A 22,667-nucleotide genomic window follows, 5' to 3' on the forward strand; every position below is an offset into this window, starting at 1 on the left:
TGCATATATATATATATATATATATATATATATATATATATATATATATATATATATATAAGTAGGATAAAGTTATATGAAGTGATTGAAAAGCTATTGAATTAGAAATGATGAGTCATCGACATTGCACCAATTTCAGAGTGTGTGTCTGACGTATTTTAGCCACATACTACTGTATCAACTCGACTAAATCTCATGTGGGTTATTGACAAAGCCACATACTCGATATATTACACTCAATTACACTTGCTTGCACCTTGCGAACATTTGATTATAAGCTGAATTATTGTTATTGTTTAGTATTATCATTTTATTTACACGATTAATTATTGTGTTTTATTATAGATATCAAGTAAAATATAATATTGTAAAATTTTCTTCCATTTCAAATAAAAAAAATTGTCCGTTTAATAGGGTAAAGGGGTGGGGCAAGATGGGCCCCTTAAGAAAAAAGGGCATAAGCTTAGATAGCTCAATTGAAAAAGCACTCGACGCGTTGACGGCATGGTCTCAGTTCAACTTCCAAATTATTTTCAAGCTTTGAAAAAGAAAAAATGAATTTCAAATTTTACGTTAAGAAAATTTTTTTATTTAGACGAGTTAAAAGTAAACCACAATCTCGAACACTTTGCAAGAGTCTCTTATTTTTGAATCGTTTAAATTGAACAAAAATTTTAGGGAGCTCATTATTCTCCCCTCTCCCCTACTTAAATTGTTTATTTTTTTTTTTTTAATATGGTGTATTGCATACACTGTAAAAAATTTCGGTGTAAAAATGGACCCGGAGAACTTTACACGGCAGTGTAGTGTGAAATAAGGGTGTAAAATTCTCTCGGTGTAAATTTTTCATCCGTGTAATTTTTCCACGGTGTAATCTACTTTTTTTTACACCATTCCGCGTTACTCATTATAATTTCGACTAATGAGCAACAAATGATATTGAATATTTTTAACTACTTAATCAATAACTACATTAATTTTATTTAGACATTAAATAGTATTTTGAACATTCAAATATTTTTATGATTATTTTTCTTAACGCAAAATTATCATGAGTTATACATTTACACGCCTGGCGGTGTAAAAATTTTAAATTCACAGCGTCTAAATTTAAAACCGTATTTGGCGTAATTTTCACAACAAAATTTTTACACCGAATCATTTACACTAGACCGGGTCCAAAAAAATGTTTTCATGATACCAGCATCGAAACTTGAAGTTTCAGTGTCTTTACAGCCCGTCGAAACAAGCTAATTTCAAGCCGATGCTGCAAACAACTGCTAGCGAATTCGTAATTCACAAATCCCTTTACAGCGGGCAGACACATGCGTGTTTCTTCCCTTGGGAAGAAACACAATTGTTTCTGCCCTGTGCTAGATATATTTAATGTTCATTTGCAGAATTATTACTCTAAGTTGTTTACTTGTCACTTCAGTTTACTCATTTCATTTTTTAAGTGACAGTTTTAATTAACCAAATGAAATTACTAAAAAATGAGTAATAATATTTTTGTATTATTTACTATTTAATAAGTGACTGTATATCACATACTTCTCATTCTCTAACAGTTCTCCGCATCATCGGCTTGAAATTAACTTGTTTCTTACTGGCTGCTGACACTGAATCTTCAAGTTCCGATACAGGTAATCATGAAAAATATATTGTGTGACTCAGGATAAAACACGATTTCAGACTGCGGGTGATGTCAGCCAACCTCACCCTAGTCTGAAATCGTTTTGTTTCATCCCTTGTCACACAATATACTATTACAGTGCAGCGAGCAAAAAAAAATAATATGTATTCGAATAATTAATTTAAATTAATATATTTATTTTTTTTATGATTGCCAAATAATTTTCATAAGCAATTAAGTATATATTTAAATATTTAAGATTTTCAATTTTCTTTCTCATGGGCATGAACAAAAATTTTCGAGCAATATGGGAGCTGCGAAATAATTAAAACAATTTTTTTTTTCAAGTTCGATAAAGAGAAGAAAAGATAATGATTTATAAAATCAAATAAAAATATTAGTTAAAAGCAGCAGTGTTAAAAAAATGTTTTAACAAACGTCTCATACAATAAATCAGAATTTGAAACCATTTAAAATAAAAAATGTTTGAGTAGATCTTTATAAACCGTATGTGAGTAATTAGTAAATTACAAAATGTATGTTATTCGACCAAATTGTTGATATGAATAATTAGTTATCATTATTTTTTTTGAGTCATAAACAGAAAAAAAAGTAGTAAACTGTAAAAAAATTGAATAAATGAAAAATTTAATTAAAAATAATTGTCTCATTTTATTTTTCATTTTTTTTATGCAATAAAAAAGAGTATGATGTTTATTGCAATTTATTTACATAAAAAAAAATAACACAATTTTTTTTTTCAATTATTTGTTAATTTGTAATTATAAAATCTGTCTGTAAAAAAAAAAATCCACGTGTGTGTTATAATAATGCAATTAAATGTGTGTGAAAAGGATGATAAAGTAATTGAGAAGCACTACTACATACAGTACAGCGAAAATATATTATACTATTTCTCAGAACGAGATGAGTGGGTGTGAAATGATAGCCCTTGATTCTACGAATCACACTGCAATTCAAAGATTTTAAGAACCATGAATCATTTTCTTTGCCAAGAATATTGCGTGACGTATGTACTTGTATTATTTAAATATGTCACGTTGATGTATGAATAAAATTTTCTTTATCAAAAAAAAAAAAAAAAATAATGATTTAATTTAGTCTTAAAAAAATAAATATGACAATTAATACAATGAAAGAATTTTTTGATGAAAATTACTTGGCAGTTTCGAGAAATCCTGGGCCATTCCAAAAAATTGGTATTTTTTATTTCAACTTTCAATATTTTTCGTTTAAATATTAATATCACTAGACTATATTTTACTCTACTATTTATTAAACTGTGGAAAAAAATACATTGTAAAATATAACTATACCCGGGAAAAAATGTTTTTATAAAATTTTACAAAATTTTAGTTCCAAATTTTTATAAAATTTTACAAAATTTGAGTACTAAATTTTTATAAAATTTTATACTGAAAATTGCCTGGTAAAATTTTATAAAAATTTATATTATATTGTATTAAGACTACAATTGGCAGTGGAGAAAAAGGAAATGTAGAAACACTCAACACTTTACCTCACATTTTTCTTTTAGTTTTTTTTTAATCAATTTAATATGTTTTATTTTTAAATTGATTTGTATTAGTAATTTTGCTATTACCAAAAACCTATTACAACTTAACACTACACAGTGAGGTAAATATAAACAGATGTTAAGCGCGATGTTGCCAGATCTACGTTTTGTGAAAAAGTACTTGAGTCAAACATTGACTATTTATTGTTTTTGTTAATTAAATTATTTAATTAATCTAGTTAATAATAATGTTAGGTAACCGTTAAATTATATTAATGAATTTTCGTATTTAAATTTGTAATTTTAATAAAAACGAAATTTAAATTCTATTATGACTACGGAGTACTGTCCGAACAATCTTACGGAAAAAACGACTCTGTCAAAATTACAGGAAAAACTGTCAAATTTACAGATTTACTGCTGTCAACCCAAAAATGTGAATTTTGCAAAGTTGAAAATGTTATTTTCACATTGTGGAAAATGTCATTCTGAAAAGGTCAATTGACAATTTTTTGATGTAATAATTACGTTTAAAAAATTCAAAATTTACTTAAAAAAAAAAAAATGTAAAATTTATATTAGAACAATAATTGAAATTGTTATTTATGAGTAAAGATTTGATATTTCGTAAAATGTAAACAATACACAAAAAAATATTCTAAAAATTGAAGTTTTAACTAAAAAAAATTAGGTATTCATGTAAAATAATTGTCCAAATTTGCAAAACCATAGAATTGGTTTGTAAATTTTATATAACTTGATAATCAACTTTTTACAAGTTATTTTTGTAAATTTGACAGTTTTTATCTGTAAATCTGACATAGTATGGATATGGTAATTTCACATATTATATCTGTAAATTTGACAGAGTTTTTCTTTGTAAGTCTAACAAAATCTATCCATGTCATTTTGACATTCCTATTACTGTCATTTTTACATATTATTTTTTTCCGTGTAAAAGTAAAAAGTCGTGATGGCCCAAGATTACTCGATTTAGAGTAATTTTTAAAATAAATGACATGGCAATATTCATACGAAAATAATTTCCATGAAATAAAAGTATCTAAGTAATATAAAATATATGTCAACAGTGACTAATAATTCACATGATTAAAATGACAATATAGCGAACTAACAAAATCAACGACTTATAGTTAAACACCTTGACAAAAGGTCTTACAATTGTCTATTGGAATGCAGATTAAGCACTGCGGGACAAGCCTTGTGTCACACAATAGGCTCCAAGTTTACTATACTACATAAAGAACAACACAACTTCCGCATACAAGATGACAAGCTCAAGCTTTTGACCTAAGACCATTTAATTTTACTTTACAATTTACAAACATTTTTTTTTTTAAATTTTCTTGTTTATTAAAATTCAAAAATTTTCATCTTGAGAAAAAAAAGAAAAGTTATTTACAGGAATTTTATATAAATATGTAACCTTAAAATTCTTTATAATTAGTTATTTATTTTTAATTATTGATCGAGTGGAAAGTGAACTTGATCGTGATATGAAATTACATAGCGAGTATTATTTTGAGGCGTAAAGTTATATTTTTAAATTTAAAGAGGTTAAAATATCTTATTCTTACTCGAATTTCAAAAATAACTTTCCCAGATAGGAATTTTTTCTTTTTGTGTGCAATTAATTTTATGTTTAAAAAAATTTTTTAATTTTATGAAGTTCAAATTGAACTTTGCGATAAAGCTTGCTGCGTTCTTTTCCCGATTCCTTTTCTTTTTCATTAGCCGGTCATCGTTCACAATGTTCTATTTAAGTTCAAAACGTTCTACGACCATAACGTTAAAAACGTTCAGTTCACGTTAAAAACGTTAAATTCCTGTTTAAATCGTTCAATTTACGTTCAAAACGTTCAGCTTACATTGAAAACGTTCAATTTACGTTTATAACGTTAAAAACGTTCAGTTCACGTTTAAAATGTTAAGTTCATATTTGAAACGTTCAATTTACGTTCATAACGTTAAAAACGTTCGGTTCACGTTGAAAACGTTCAATCTACGTTCAAAACGTTCAGCTTACGTTTAAAACGTTCGATTTACGTTAATAACGTTGGAAACGTTCAGTTCACGTTGAAAACGTTCCATTTACGTTCATAACGTTAAAAACGTTCAGTTCACGTTTGAAACGTTCAATTTACGTTTAATATTTTGACTCGGGAAATTTCTAGGACTTAAAAACGTCGAGATCTGATAAAAATTTTATTTTCGAAAATCGGACCGAAGCCAATAATTTCCTTTTTTTTTTGAAAATTTTCAAATTTCATGGCGGGAAGTTGAAAAAAAAAAAAAAAAAACAGACAATATATTTTTAGCTTGAAAACTTTGAGCGTCGTGTTTAGCAACAGAAAATTTATTTTTGTAAAAATATGAAAATAGATATTCTACAGACTTGATGGAATGAAAATAAACAGGACGAATATAAAATAAAATAATAAATGAAAACATGAGATAATAAAAGAGCATAATAATGAATATATAGTAAATAAAATCGATTGGCGTCCGCGTGCCGAGTGTACTGCCCTGGTTGGTGTATCAATTAATGATGAAAAAACTGGCTAAAGGTCTTTTCCCACAGTTAAAAGATATGTTCACACAGGATAAAAATACATATAGAGAAAAAAGATATTCATATATACATATATATAACACATAAAACTGATATCAGAGAAGGACGAGATAAAAATGACATGAAAAGTCACAGGTTGAGAATTACATCTTTCATATGAGCTATATATAAATATATACGTATCTCCAGGGACTAACCACACCTAGTTTAAGACAATGTCATCAAATAGTAACTTATTACCTAGCAAAGAATAAATCCTTGAACTATAGCATTTTACTTCACAGCCACTTCAATTGCTACAGGTCACTAAGTTTTAAAGTAGAACGATGCTTAAAATTACTTATCGTTTGTTTAAATCTTAAGATTTTAGCATTTCGATTGGTTTTATTAAATTTGACTTTACAATCGTTAAGGGAAATTTTATTTCCTCTAACATTTTATGATGATTATATTCTGTAAGGAAAACCGAGAAAAATTGAACCACTATTTTGGAAAAAAAAAAATTGGTATGGCGGTTGACCCTGCGGGCCAGCCCCAAAACTTCCCTCCCATTTCGAGCTCCTTGAGCTTGAAAAATTGTGGTGGATACATTTTCGAGCTCGAAAATACTTTTGTATGCTTTTGTTTTCGAAAATCAACGTTTTTTACCATTTTTTCTACAACGATATCTCTCGAACGATTAAGCCGATTGAGACTTTTAAAGTAGCAATCAGCGCGTTTTATTGAGTTCTACAACTGACCAGATTTTGAAATTGATTTATTGAGTCGTTTTTGAGAAATTTCCAAAATACTAAAAAAAATGTTTTTTTTTTTTTTTTAATTCTTTCGTTAACGGTTTCTCTTGAACGAATGAACCGATTTTGATTGTTGAGGCGGCATCCGACGCGGCTTACAAAGTTTTAGAGCTGATTAGATTTTGGAATCAATCCATCGAGCGAATTAAAAGTTATTCAAAAAAAACATTTTTGAAAAAATTTTATTTTTGAAATATCTCCGAACGTACCCCACCGATTAAGCTCAAATTTTCAGTGTTTATAGTAAATAACAAGCCGCGTTGAATGACATCTTGAAGATCAAAATCGGTTCATCCGTTCAAAAGTTACAGAATATTTACATACGTACGTACGTACGTACATATACTCGGACATCATCTTGAATTCAGTCAGAATATTTTCCTAGAACCTCAAAACGTCGACATCTGTTGGAATTTCGATTTTCACAAATCGGGGTGAAACCATTAACTTCCCGAATTTTTGAAAATTTGCAATTTTCTTAGCGGGAAGTTAAAAATTCTTTTTCGCATTAAAATTTTTGCGTAATCTGTCTAGAGAAAGATGGGGCAGTTTGACCAGTCAATAGCATGGTCAGCACACAATTTTTGACAATTAAAGTTTGTTTCAAAATTTATTATTCAAGTTATTTTCTGAAATTAGGAAGTGTTAAAAAAAATGGCACTTCAGGTTAAAATGTACTACAACAAATTTATTTGTGCTTACTAATTGTGATTTAAAAGTTCTTTACTAGTCTACGACATTGAAAACTCATTTATATAATTTAACTAATTGATTATATAATTAAATTAATTAATTAACAATTCACTATTGAAATTAATTTCGTTAAGAATTATGAAAATTATCGAATAAAATAATGTACTCTAGTTTAGTTCTCTTGGTCTTTCGTAATTTAAAAAAAAATAAACTAAAAGTTTACATAAAATTTTAAAGGGAACCCACTGTTTTGATGTCCAACTTGCCTCGTTTTATTTTCATATATTTTAAACAAAGATTTTGAAAAAAAAAAATAATTTTTTTTTTTTTTCGTTCAATATACAGTTTCTGTATTTTGTATGTTTCCAAAATGTACTTTCTGATATTCTACCCTGAGTGCTTATATTTGGACTGCTAAGAAGTTCAAGAAAATTATTTTGATAATTCTGACGTAAGCGTGTTTTGTGATTAACTCGTGATTTTTTATTAACACTAGATGATTTTTTTTTTACATAAAAGAAACAAAAAATTTTTAATGTCATTTAAAATATAAAATGAATCTTCATAACCTTCCCACTATAAAGTTCTTAGCTACACATAAAAAACTCAATAAAAAATGAAATTTAAGCATGTGGTTGAAAATCGCACACTGAGAAAAAAAAATAACTTGGGAGAAAAGATTATTTTCTTGAATAATAAATCGATTGTAAAAAATTGGAAGTAAATCCGAATTTATTACGGATTTTATTTAAACCCAAATTCACTCCGCCACTCGGAGTTTTTACAAAAAATGATTTAACTAACGGAGTAAATAGGGAGTTTGATTTTTCAGCTGACTGATTTTGGAGTGATCTGGATTTTATTTAAATCTGCATTCACTCCAACTAGGAGTTTTAATATTAAAATAAACATCTTTCAGAAGAGAATTCTATTCCGAATGGATAAAACAATTCCGGATCCAAAATAAAACTTGATTCAGGCTCGTTTCGCCTTATTTTCTTTTGAAGTTATCGATTTGCTGACGATTTTTTGATAAGATCTCGACTTTTTCGACTTAAATTAAATGTTTTTGATCTTTTTTCATCTTAGTTTCAACTTATTTGTATTTTATGGTCTTAGTTTAAACCTATTCGTCTTTACTTGAAGCACGATGGTTATTCACCTTACTTTTGACTTGCTGAACCAAGTCGAAAAAAAGTTATTTATTTGCCTTATTTTCGACTTAATATATAAAAAATTATTTTACTTTAGTTTTGACTTTTTCGCTCTATAATTTAAATCGAATAAGTCTGCCTCAAGTCAGTTTCGACTTCATTTAGACTTTTTCGCCTTATATTTTAAGTCTAACCCAAGTAAATTTCGACTTGATTTAAACTTTTTCGTCTTAAATCGTGACTAAGTGAGTTAGTTAAGTCTAAACCAAAGCATAAACTCAATGTATTTCATATCTCCGTAAAAAAGTCGAGTTTGTCTTGTGAAAAACGGCTCCAAATTTTGATGTGGTAAATCAAATCTAAATCAAGTTTTATTTTTGATCCAGGATTAAACAGTCACTCGATTCACATTCACTCCGGATTTACTTCGTGTTTACTCCGCTAATTTTTTACAGTGTATGAATTATTGCATTATTAGATTCATATCCAACGCGAAAACTTATTTTTTTGACAGAATAAAATCAAAATTAATTTAAATAATTGCAAAAAAAATAATATTAAGATATATTGAAATAAACTTGAGTTTTTCAGTTAAGAAAATGATTTTGAATGAAATCCAAATTTTTACGTTAAAAATATATTAGATAAAAAATTTTTAACAGCATAATTTTTTGTGGTGAAAACATACGATGATTCCAAAAGTTTTCTTTTCTCAGTGCATTAAAAAAAAAAAAACAAGAAAGAAAAAAATTTTTTTTCAAAATAAATGAACATTAAAATAATGAAAATTTTTATTCAAAATTAAATTATTGAACAGTAATTTTATTTTTATTCATTTAATAATAAATTGTAATATGTATGGAGTTACTTGATTAAGTAAATAATTATCTGAAAAACAATCAATGAAAATAACATGGACGGACTAAATCGAGAAGAAACGGGGAAAATATAAGGGACAAGATCGATAAGCCGTCAAAGTATTTTTACCCGCGCTACAACGTATCTCGAAGGCGTTTCTTCGTCCGCGTTCCCTCAAACCCGCGCGACTCGAGCCAACTTAAAGACTAACCTAATTTCCGAGAAAAAAACAGAAACAATTCATTAGATATTTAAAAGCTTTTGGCAAGAGTAAAACTCAAAGTTTTTTTTTCCACGCATATTTTCTACTTGCGTCTGACTAAAATATCTTCATACTACTTCATTAGTAACTCAGAGGAAAATTAATTGTTTTAAAATCCAACTGTCAGTTTTATTTATTTATTATATTTGTATTTATATAATATATAATATATATTCGTGTAATAATCATCAGTAATAGCAGCACGAGTCTATTTATATGTCGATATCTAAATTATTGATGACTAATCAACTGCAGGAAACGCTTGACCTACATATTTCACGTTAACTAAATTAATCATTAAAACTAATATTCTAATGAATTAAGTCGACACAATTGCGTAGAAAATTTTATTATTCTAACATTCATTTTTTTTTTCTCATAAATTAATCGGAGGGGTGAATTTTATGCATCAAATATTTAAAGGAAGGCCGTATAAAATGGAGAACTGTGGGTATAATGAGACAAATTTTGAAAATTAAAAAAAAAATTTTTTTTTCTTTTAAATAATTTCTAAATTACCGGAAATTATGTTTGCGAAATTTTTTTTTTTGACGTTTACTTGTAAATTAGATTTTTTAATTGAATGTAAACGTAAATTATTATGGTGCTGAAATTTGTTATAATTTTTTTTAAGCTTTTCCATTTTTTGTTGGGAAATTTGTTTATTTTTATTTAAATATGAGCGACGAATAAGATTTAGTGAATCCAGGATTCAAAAAAATTTTCTTAAGAGTTTACTCCTAATCTATAAATAAATAAACACTGTAGTACTTTCCAAGTACAGAAAAAAAAAGTTCCAATGTTCTAATTAAATTGCAAAATTTCTATGAAACTGAAGTTAGACGATATCTTATTATTTTTGGATTTTTTTTAAAACGATAAATTATAAAAAAAAATATTTTAAAAAATTGCACATATAGTTTTTTTAGTTTTCTACATGTGCATGTTTTTATTTTTTTGTAATCGATGTTGAAAAAAAAAAAAGTCCAAAAATTATTAATATTCTGTTGACTTCAGGATCATGAAATTTCTAATTTATAAAAAATCACTCATAATTTTCGAAATACATAAAATTATACTAAATTTAAAAAAATATTTTAGGTGTTTATGAGCTTTAATTTACTTTTTGTTGTACTCGCTCCAAAGGTTCAACTTTTGAGCGCTGGGTGGCGTCCGTAAAGGGACTCTTTTTTAGAGACTCTACTATACCGTCTTTTTTTCACGGCCTAGGCCGTGAAGTTTTACCCCCTCCTTCTTTTTACTTACTTTTCGTGTACACCCAGACGAAATTGAGAGAGATCGTGAAAAAAAAGTCTCATTCTAGTGTACCGACCAATGAATTTGAGTAAAGTTTAAACTTAGTTACTATTGAGTGGCGCTAATTATTTCTCTGCTGGCAGTTTATTACGAAGCGGACCTAATGTTAATAAAATAATAACCACGCCATTTTATTAACCATAAATACACGATACAAGTAAATTACTAGCGTATATTTTTAAAGCAAGTAATACAAATTAGTCAACTATTTGTTTAAGAAATATCTATATTGACCTATGAGTGTGAATGTAGCAGACATCAGACAAATTTAAAATTATAAATAAACAGAGTAAATAATTTAAAAAATAATATTTATAATAAATGCACGTATTAATATTTGAATTTTTTAAATATTTAAATATTATTTTTCATTTGGAATTATCTTTGTGGTAAAGTAATAATTATATTACTAACATAGTTTTATTGAGTATTTAATTTTTGTTGATATAAATTACAAGCACGTAATTTTAAAGATTATCATTCCTTCATTTAAAGATGTAGTAATTTTAACTACAATTGTGGAGCTAGTACAACCACAGTGGAGTAAAAAAGTTTAAGGTGGCGCTGTCGTTTTCGGTTGTCAGTCATTTTACTCCACATTGGAGTAGATTGTACAAATTATGTGATATTGCGTACTCCAAAAAAAGTAATACCAACTACATCTTATAAAATTGTGTGGTTAAAGAAACCACAGGATGAGTTTTCCATACTACATTGAGCAGTTACTGGGCCTCCAAATTTTTACCCCAGTCGAATAATAAATAGAATTACTACAGTAGAGATTAATATTATACAGCTTCATTTATGCTACTCCATTTGTTGTTACGATGACTGCAAAGTGTAGTTTAATTATTACTAGTTTAGTGTGATAAATTTAACTCCATTTTTTTACGTGATTGATAAAAAAAATATAAATGTTAATTTAATCAAATTAACCCTAGTTCTAACTTGATAATTATCTCTGTCTTTAGGGATCAAAGTTGACTGACCTTATTTAGCATAATATGCAAATTAAAATATAGTAATTATTTTCTCAATTTTCAATATCTCGCTCTGTTTCACTTTATAATAATGACAAAAAACAATAATTTCCCCAGGGAAGTAATTCAAATAAAATATTAATGCATTAAAAAATTTATTTGATCCACTTGATGCCACCGAATAAAACATACAAAGCCCATTAAATTTTTTTTTACTTATCCATTACATTTTTTAACAGCACGTCCTTGTGTAAGTATGAAATTAAGTCATAGTCATAAATATAGGAGCGGGGGGGGGGGGGGCAAAACGGGATACCTAAGGAAATACTAAGTTTTTGAGGACTAAAATACGCTAAATCTTTTTTTTTTAATGATATTCAAGGTAAATAGACAAAATTTTTAGCTGTCGTAAATAAATAAAATTTTTATTTTTGGCGGGCAAAATGGGGTACCCTGAAAAAAAGCTGAAAAAAAAACATTCCTGAAATTTGATCAAATTTCATTAAATTAAATTTTTTTTTATGTAAAATACATAAAGAAAAATTACATTTCACATCATTGATGGATACGAAGGCAGAAAAAATTTTTTTTGTGGGACAGAGAGGCCCATCTCCAAAAAATGATAAATTCTTTTTTTTTTGTTTTTAATTGAATTGTTATCAATTAAAATTTAAAATATTATTTTCGAATATTTTTAGTGGCCAAATTTGCCCTAACTACCGAAAATCAGCTAAAAAATGAATTAACATATTAATTTTTTTTTTTAATTGACGATAAAAATATAAAAGAATCATTTTTCAGAACTTTTGGCTGGTCCGTTTTGCCCCAAATGTTATGGGTAGAGCTAAAAATGCAGAAATATATTAAATTTTTTTTAATTTGACGATAAAAACTTGAAAGAACTATTTTTTCGATTTTTCGGCTGGTCCATTTTGCCCCAGATGTTATGCGTAGGGCTCAAAATGCGCAAATATATCGGATATACAGTAATTAGACAAAAAAAAAATTTTTTTTTTTTATAAAATTTTGGGGGTACCCCGTTTTGCCTACCCTACCCCATTTTGCTTCTCCCTCCCCTAATAAGTATGATTTCTTAGCCGCGGTAAATATATAAGGAGAAAAATAAAATAGAATAAAATAAAATCCTTGGCTTTATATCAGATATGGATTCCAGAAAGATCGATTTTTTGAGATTTCACAAAACCGCGCCAGTCAAGCACAGTAGCCAAGGCGAGTTACAGACGCGTGTTGCAATGGATGGTAGAATAAAGTTAAATGAAATAAAAAAATAAAGGATAAAAGAATAAAAGAAAAGGAAAATACATATAAAGAGATGGCTCAAGCCGGCTGTAGAACGCGATATCTTGTTCAGTCTCACTGACGTGCCAGAGTTGTCTATTTTATATCTTTTTCTACAATGCTTTATTTAATTTTTTTCTTTTCTATTCTGTATTTTTTTTATTTCTTTTCATATCTCTCTCTCTCTCTCTCTCTCTCTTTCTCTCTCTCTCTTTTTCTCTTATGTTTCTCCCCTGAGGAATCATGTTCTATAACTGGCGAAGGACATATACGACCACACGCATGCTCTTCCCCAGAGTCTTCATCACACGCGACGTTATGTCCGATGCTATATATTATGTATATACATATATGTACGCATTAATGTTAGGATTCTCTGAACTACATATATGTGTATATATATTTATTCAATAGAAGGGGTGTGTTTTTTCTTGCCATCCCATCTTGCATGAACTTGCGACCATGAATAGGCGCCGTATCGCTTCCAGTCTTTACACATTACGACGCTCAATGGTTCCCGAAATGTATGTCACAAATGCGCAATAATAAAATATGCTTACTCATTTTATTTTTATCTTTCAACTATATGAAATAAAAATACATTTTTATTATTTTATTGCTTATATTTTTCTGTGAAACTAAAAAATAAACAGAAAGTTCATTTTTATTTATTTTTTTTTTCAAATCGAAATATAGACTTATTTATTAGACTGTAAAAAATTAGCGGAGTGAACGCGAAGTAAATGCGGAGCAGATGGTTTCTTATTTATTTAATCTTTTTAACATGTCAATGAAACTCAGCATACATTTTCTGTAGACAATTTTTCAGATCGTATTCGAAGATGAGCAATATGGAAGATATCCCTACACGGAAAGAAAATTATGGAAAGTGTTCCTATGCATTATGGGAATAGTTCCCATAATGGTATAGAAATGGTACCCATACCACTATACACGTAAAAAAATGAAGTTAAATTTACCACACTAAACTAGTAATAATTAAACTACACTTTGCAGTCATCGTAACAAATGGAGTAGCATAAATGACACTGTATAAGATTAATCTCTACTGTAGTAATTCTATTTACTATTCGACTGGGGTAAAAATTTGGAGGCCCAGGAACTACTCAATGTAGTATGGAAAACTCATCCTGTGGTTTCTTTAACCACACAATTCTATAAGATGTAGTTGGTATTACTTTTTTTGGAGTACGCAATATCACATAATTTGTACAATCTACTCCAATGTGGAGTAAAATGACTGACAACCGAAAACGACAGCGCCACCTTAAACTTTTTTACTCCACTGTGGTTGTACTAGCTCCACGGTTGTACTCAAAATTACTACATCTTTAAATGTAGGAATGATAATCTTTAAAATTACGTGCTTGTAATTTATATCAACAAAAATTAAATACTCAATAAAACTGTGTTAGTAATATCAGAATTAATTTGTCATAAAGATTATTTCAAATGAAAAATAAATATCATGACGTATAGAAAAAAATGGACTTTAAAAATTCAGTGCGTGTGACATTTCGAATTTATTACTTATAAATCCATTTTAATATATTTAAAAACTCTTTGTGCGAACAATTGTTATTTCCAAAATTTAAATTTTCTCGAATGTTGTGCGCTGACAAAAAATTTCTGTTAACAATTTTGATGTTTTTTGTCAAATACGAATTTTTTTTTCATTGTTTGAATTTTTGATTTTATGTTTAATAATTTTTCTGTGTATTGTAGAAGTGATTTTCACACTTTTCTTTAAATTAATATTTTCATGATAGTATGGTAACGATTCCCATTATATTATAGAAATGATTCCCATAATGGTATAGAAACGATTCTCATAATATTATGGGAATGATTCCCATAATGATATAGGAAATATTCGAATTGCATTATGGGAACCATTCCTATAATTATAGGACCTGCTCACATAATTTATGGTCGTAATTCCTATACTGGTATAGGAAAGAATTTCACAAAATTATGGGAACCGTCCCCATAATTTTCTTTCCATGTATATGTAAAAGAAATTTTTATAAAATATCGTTATATTCTCATTTTTCCCTAGTAAAATTTTCCACGTTGATAAAGCAACATTTGCTGTATGTCTAGGAATTTGTCTTAAGCGAAATGGGAAAAATCCCCATGTTTTTCTCTCTGTGTAGACCGAAGAAATTACTTCTACAAAGATTTTACTACTCATCAAATGAAATTTTGCTATTGCATTTGCTTTTGTCGATGTTCAAAAAAACTTTTTTGCGGCTTTCCCAATGCCTCCGATCCTGGTGTGTAAATATATGTGCCATAAATGTAAGCCCATTTTATCCCAAGGGCCCGTTTTGCCCCACTCTCCCCTACATATAGATATAATGAAATCTGATTCCATTTTGGCTGCCAATTGAACTCTTCTTACAGTCAATTTGATTATATTTTGATCAAACATCAAAAACAATAAAATTTATGATGTTAAGGATTTAATATAATAATAAAAAATTATGAAAACTGTCGGTTGAAATTTATATATTTATAATTTTTCTGACATGGAAAAAAAAATTCAATTTTTTTTTTGAATCATAACTTTAAAACTTTTCAATGAAGTTTTAATTAAACATTCAGAACAATCTAATTAATAATGTGAACATAATTTAGTAAAAAAAAAAAAAAAAAAGATATATAAACTGACATTTGAAATATAAAATATTTATAATTCTAAAAGTTTAATAAATTATAATTATTAAATGTGAAAAATTAAGAAAAATTTAATTCACTGAAAAAACTATAAATTTAATTAAACTATATTGCTTTGGAGTATAAAAGTTTAATTTGACATTAAAAAAAATATGTATGTTATTTTGTTGTAGACAAGAATAAAAATAAAAATAAACTATTTAATTAATAGTATAGCTGGTGTAAAGTTCAGTTGATAAAAAATTTAACAAATCAATGGTTTTATATTTACAGACGATTCCAGTAAATAATTTGACAGCTAAATTCTAAAAAAAAAAAAAAAAAAAAAAATTCAAATGATAAATTATTTAAATTTCAGATAAAATATATCAGAGGAAAAATAAATAAATTAATGATATAAAGAACATATATTTAAATAATGAAATATGAGTATTGGAAAAAAAGCTCTCGAGAGCATTAATACTTAAGACGATGCGAAGCGAAAATTATAGTACGAGATAAAAGAATAATGTGTTGAAGAAATCCACATATCTAACAGGAAGTACCTATATATCTATCGATCGTTCATTCATGCCGCCCTTTTATTTCTTTCTCTTTCTCTTATCATCCCCTCAACTTACACCTCCATATTATATATATCTAATACCTCTAGTTCTCCCCTACCTCTAACCCCTCTACTTCCACTTCTTCTACCTCTAGCCTCGTTTGCTTTGCTATGCTTTGGCTTACTTCTCTACTACATTCTAACCTCCATACAAAACCCAGGCAGTTCTACCAACCTCATTTTAAAACCCCACTGACAACTCGTCACACGTGGCGCTACATTATTCATACATACCAACTTTTGTCTTTAGATTTGTAATTTATAAAGATAATTATGTTTATACGATTCACGATTTATGATAAAATTTTATACATCCGACAAAATAAATAGGGAAGAAACAGAAGAGAAGACTGAAATCGACCCTCCGTAAAAAAAATGTCTGTAGCCTGAATTTTTTTCATTAATTTTACTTATTTTTTTTTCTCGACTAAGTAGTCGCTATCAGTATATGACCCAGCTATGAAAAAAATCCACCCTGTAGAAATTTAAAAATTCTTTTTAAAATATTTGGATGTCCCAAATATGATACTGAAGTTAGCCAACATCTAATAATTTTCGGATTTTTTTTTTAAACAATAAATTATAAAAAAAAAATATTTGGAAAAATTGCACTTGTAGTTTTTTAAATTTTCTACATGTGCATATTTTTAGTTTTTGTTTTTTTGTAATTTATTTATTGACTAATTGTCTGCAGACTTCAGGATCATAAGTTGGCCGACGTTTAATAATTTTTGAATGATTCTTCAAAACGATAAATTATTAAAAAAAAATATTTGGAAAAATTGCAATTGTAGTTTTTTAAATTTTCTACATGTCCATATTTTCAGTTTTTGTTTTTTTGCAATTTATTTATTGGAAAAAAAAATCTGAAAATTAATAATTGTCTGCTAGCTTTGGGATCATAAGTTGGCCGGTGTGTAATAATTTTAGAATGATTCTTCAAAACGATAAATTATAAAAAAAAAAATATTTGGAAAAATTGCACTTGCAGTTTTTTAAATTTTCTCAATGTGCATTTTTTTATTTTTTTTGCAATTGATTTGTTGAATGAAAAAAAAAAACCCGATAATTGTTGACTTTCAGTCAATTTCAAGATCACGTCCCAAAGTACCAAGTTTTTACTTTTTAGTAAATTTCAATTTATAAAAAATCGTAAATGACCCATTCTACCCCATATTTTTTCTTCCTCTCTCCTATATTTAAAAAGAACTTTTTTTTGCATCGAAATGTTTAAGATTTTTTTCAATTATGAAAAAAAATTTTTTCAAATTTATAATTTATGACTAAAGTAGAAACCTAAAAATAAACATTATAATTATTATCATATGTTATTGACATACTTTAAAAGTAATTGCAAGTCATAAATAATGGATTTAAAAAAATGTAAAAAGTTTTGGCCGAGTACTCATAAAGTGTAATAATAAATGAAGTTAGTAAATGAAGTTTTAAAAGAAACGGTTTGTTTGGAGCATTAACCCGGCCTGGAATCACAAATAAGTTGGCAAATTAAATTAAAACAATAAATTATCCTCAAGATATATAAATTGTTGGTCATATCGTTGCGTTGGTTACAACACCGCGGTCACCATGCACTAACATATTGCGCTAAATTAAACGCTGACTAGGCACAATATTTATGGTAATGGACACACGTAAAGCTGATGTTTTATGTTTGGATAATTTTTTTTTTTTTGTGTTATGTATTTTAGTCTATTGTTTAGCCGAGGCTTTAATTAACTGAGTTGTCTATTATTTATTATAATCTTTGTTAGAGAAAGTAATTTAAAAAATAACTAACTCCATATTTTTATCGATATAACAACAAACCGCATTCTATCCAATAGCTTTTTAATTACTCGATACAGTATATATTTTTTTGATAATATAACAAAAATATATTTATTAAAGTTTTCCAATAAAAAATTATTTCGCAATTATCGAATTCTTTTGTTATAAAAACAAAAATGTTTTTTTTTTTCTTTAAATATTTATGGGCTTTTATTAAAATGTTTTTAAAGTTATGAATATGTTTTATTAAATATTTATATTGAAATAAAATTATAAGGAAAATTAAAAAATTATACAAATGTACACGGAGAAAAAAATTAAATAATTTTTACTAAATTTGAAAAAAAAATAACAATCCGAGAAGTAATCTTGAAAAGTTAAAAAAAATCAAAACTTGTGCAAAACTCAAAGTAAAAATTACAACATATTATTTAGAATAATAATTTCTGTTGAGTATAAAAATTATTACATTCAAAATAAAATTTACTGGTGACAAATAAAAATTATAATGTATCAATAATTCTGACTATTGTACTTAGTAAATATTAATTAACACGCTGTGTGAAAGATGTATTTTGGCGGGTAATTTTTACAATTTCAAATAGCAATTTTATCTCCCGGGAGCAATTTGTCTTACCGACATTCTAAAATGTGCAATGACCTACGTAGAATTACATTGGAGATGTAATATTTATCAACTACGAAACAAAAATTGCGACTAATGTACTAACTTTTAATGATTCTGAAAACAATTTATACTTTTTGTAACATTCAACTATTTTTATATGAATAAGTAAATATTTATTATTTTCAAGCAAAAATTTAACAAAGCTGTATTGTAATTATTATGATAAGTGAAAATTACAGTCTAGATAGTAATAATTGAAATAACAAAAAAATTTTCTACAAATCATTGTAATTTTTTTTATGATTTGTAATTTTTTATTTGAGATAACAAATTTTTCATTGTGATTGTAATTATTATTTAATTTTGACCTGCATTTTTTTCCATGTAGAATATGAATTAAATAATTCCACACAAATATTGTTATAGAAATTACAGGATTATTTTTATTCTATGAAATTATCAACGAATTTCACAAACTGATTATAAAAAAGCCGGGAAAAAATGAACCATTGCAGTGGAAAAATTTTTTTTTGCTTAAAAGGGGTAAGTTGATCACTTTATTTTAGTTGTCATAAAAGTACTCAAATTTGAAGGAAGAAAAATTTTTTCTATTGACTCATTTTAGCCCAGATGATTTATTTTTTTTTTACTAGTTGAAGTGATCAAGTTACCCCACCCGTCTTCGAAATGTAAATAAATATTTCTAACTAAGAAAAAATTTTTTCTTCTAAAATAGTGTCTCAATTGACCTCAGGTTTTTATTCATAATTTTCATAAAATACTTAAATGAAAAATGATTTTAATTAATATTTAGAAAAAAATTTGCGTCGTGAACGCAGATTAAATCCGGTGTGGATTCATTTAATCCCCTCCGAAGGGAAGTTTATTCTAATTCTAAAACTCCAAGCTGGAGTGAATGCAGATTGAAATGAAATCCAGATCACTCGCCAAGTAAAAATAAAAATTGATTCAGGCTCGCTTCAAGTTATCGATTTGCCGATGATTTTTCGATAAGATCTCGACTTTTTCGACTTAAGTTAAATTTTTTTCAACGTTTTGAACTTTTTTCATCTTAGTTACAACTTATTTGTATTTTTTGGTCTTAGTTTAAACTTATTCGTCTTTACTTCGAGCACGACAGTCATTCACCTTACTTTTGACTTGCTAAACCAAGTCGAAAAAAAAGTTAGTTATTCGCCTTACTTTCGCCTTAATACTTCAAAATTATTTCACCTCAGTTTTGACTTTTTCGCCTTATAATTTAAGTCGAATAAGTCTACTTGTCAGTTTCGACTTGACTTAAACTTTTTCGTCTTAAGTCGTGACTAAGTAAGCCAGTCAAGCCTAAAACCAAGATAAAAACTCAATGTATTTCATACCTCCGTAAAAAAGTCGAGTTCGTCTTGTGAAAAACGGCTCCAAATTTCGACTTGGTAAGCCAAGTCTAAATCAAGTTTTATTTTTTACCCGGGTCTGAAATCACCCCGCTGAAAACACAAACTCCCTATTTACTACGGATGCGGAATAATTTTTTTGAAAAACTCTGAAATTCTAGGTAAGGACTAGATTCGCATTTAAATAAAATCCGAAGTCACTTCCGATTTTTTACAGTGTAATTACTAAAAATGTTAATCAATGATGGAAAATATATTAGTGACAATTTTTACAATTACGGATGATAAAAAATGTATTTAAATACAAATGACATAAATTGAATTGAAAGAATATATATTTAGTAAAAATTAAGTCTAATTATAAACGTGCTGATTTACTATGTATAGTACGTGGACGAATTATCGAGTGCGTCGTGTCAATACAAAATGAGCCGGTGTACATAAGCAGAGTAACGTCCGATTAATGTCATCGTTGGTGACTCAACTTTTTCTTTACCTCCTCAACATTTTTCATTCCCAGCAAGAAAAAAAAATAAACAAAAAAAAAAAAAATATGACAACAAGTAAACTAATCTCGTTAACTTTATATCTCAGTACTTAAATTAAATTTAAAAATCCTATATATTATTTTAAAATGTGAGTAATAAACGAAGGCAAGTGTCTTGAAAAGTTTAATTTAGGAGGTCATTTTTGTTTGAACAACTTGTGCAAAGTAACTCTCGTTATCTGAGATTTTAGTCGTTTCGTTGCATATATCTACTCTACTCATGAAATTTTTTATTTTTAAAATATAACATTTATACTATGATGAAATTATTTGTTTATACATTGTAAAAAAACCGGAGTAAGGCCAGCCAGTGTAGGTCTTAAAATTTTCGGTGTAACTATTCTTTATCGGTGTTAAAAAAAATTTTCCGGTGTTAAAATATTTCTCGGTATTGAAAATATTTAATTTTGTTAGTATTTTAACATACTTGATAACTACAGTTAAATTGTATTTTATTAGGGTGCACCAAAAAAAAATTTTACTTTCAATCTGATTAACATATAAAAATATACTTTTTCATTAAAAGTGGAATTACTCGTAAACTGCTAAATATTTTTAAAATTTATACATAGATCGTTAAAGCTGATTCTTCAAGCTCTCCGAAACCCTATGATGAGTCAAAATTAATGATAATTGAAGCTTACAAAAAAAAAAAAAAATGAAAATAAACAATTTCATTTTGAAATACAAAATCGATACTTTTCAGATAACTTTAATTAACGTTTTTAATTATGATAATTATGACATAGGGTTTTAGAAAGCTTAAGGAATCAGCTTTGAAGATCTATGTGTGAATTCTAAAAATATTGAACTGCTTACGAGTAATTACACTTTTCATGAAAAAGTACATTCTTACATGTTAATCAGATGGGAAATTAAAATTAATTAGCGACCTCTTAGAGTTGAGCTTGAGAGCCCATCTTAAGGGAGGATTTTTTTCTCGGCCACCACTAACGTTTTAGGGGGTAAGAGTGAAAAAAAAAATTAAAGTTTTTTTTTTTGAAGCACCCTTATCTTTATTAATTAATTAAATTACTAGTAATTGATATGGTCGACTTAAAGTTGTGTCATTTTTAAATAAATTCAGGGAGACTAGGTCGCTATGGCCGCGTGGGGCACAGCGGCGCCCCTCAAAAATTTGGTAAAATTTTTTTTTTTTTCATTGTCGGTCAGATCATGTTATCTCTGATGTGAGAGATATTTTAGGCTGATTTGTGATATCTGGGGGATAATGGACCACCTGAAAAAAAATTTACTACAGAAAAATTATTTTTTTTTCTAAACTAAAATGAATTTGAAAAATTTATTGATTAAAGCTCTTTTAGGCCAACAGATTATATTGTGGTTAAAATAAAAACAAGTTTCAATAAAACTGGTTATATCAGCTAAATAAAATTTGTTTTATTTTTTTAATTAATTTGAAGTCAATGGGATTATAAATGTACGAAAATAGTCTATTTGCGCTTAAAATCTTTTTTTTTTCAATAAAAAAAAAAAGTTTAAGCTTTTTTTGGAGAGGGGCCGTTGTGCCCCAGAAAAAAAAATTTTTTTTGAGTTTTGGTATAACCTTAACGGATTTGCTTAAGAAGGACCAAATTAGGTTAACCTATAGATTAAAAGCCATAAAAAATAATTACCGGCTTAAGGGGGCCGTCGTGCCCCGGTCTCCCCTACATAGCAAAATTAAAATTTCCTCCAGATAATATTCATTAAATTTTTATTATTTTTAATATATGATACATTTTTTTTCTAATTTCTATACAAGGAATTTTCTTTCACGTCAATTTAACACTGGTATTTTAACACCGTCTACACCAGTGTTATTTTATTTCAACACCGCTCGTTTTACAGTGTATGTAACTTGATATAGTGTAAAAAATCGGGTT

The 22,667-nt window shown here is 27.5% G+C and overlaps 1 protein-coding gene across 1 annotated transcript in view; it reads right to left on the reverse strand.

Annotated features, from left to right (window-relative positions):
• LOC103576100 (voltage-dependent calcium channel type A subunit alpha-1) overlaps nt 1–22,667 on the reverse strand; it is a 165,049-nt gene that overhangs the window by 122,117 nt on the left and 20,265 nt on the right. The gene's annotated exons all lie outside the window — the stretch shown is intronic.

Source organism: Microplitis demolitor, chromosome 7, assembly GCF_026212275.2.
Source record: "Microplitis demolitor isolate Queensland-Clemson2020A chromosome 7, iyMicDemo2.1a, whole genome shotgun sequence".
Lineage (NCBI taxonomy): Eukaryota > Metazoa > Arthropoda > Insecta > Hymenoptera > Braconidae > Microplitis > Microplitis demolitor.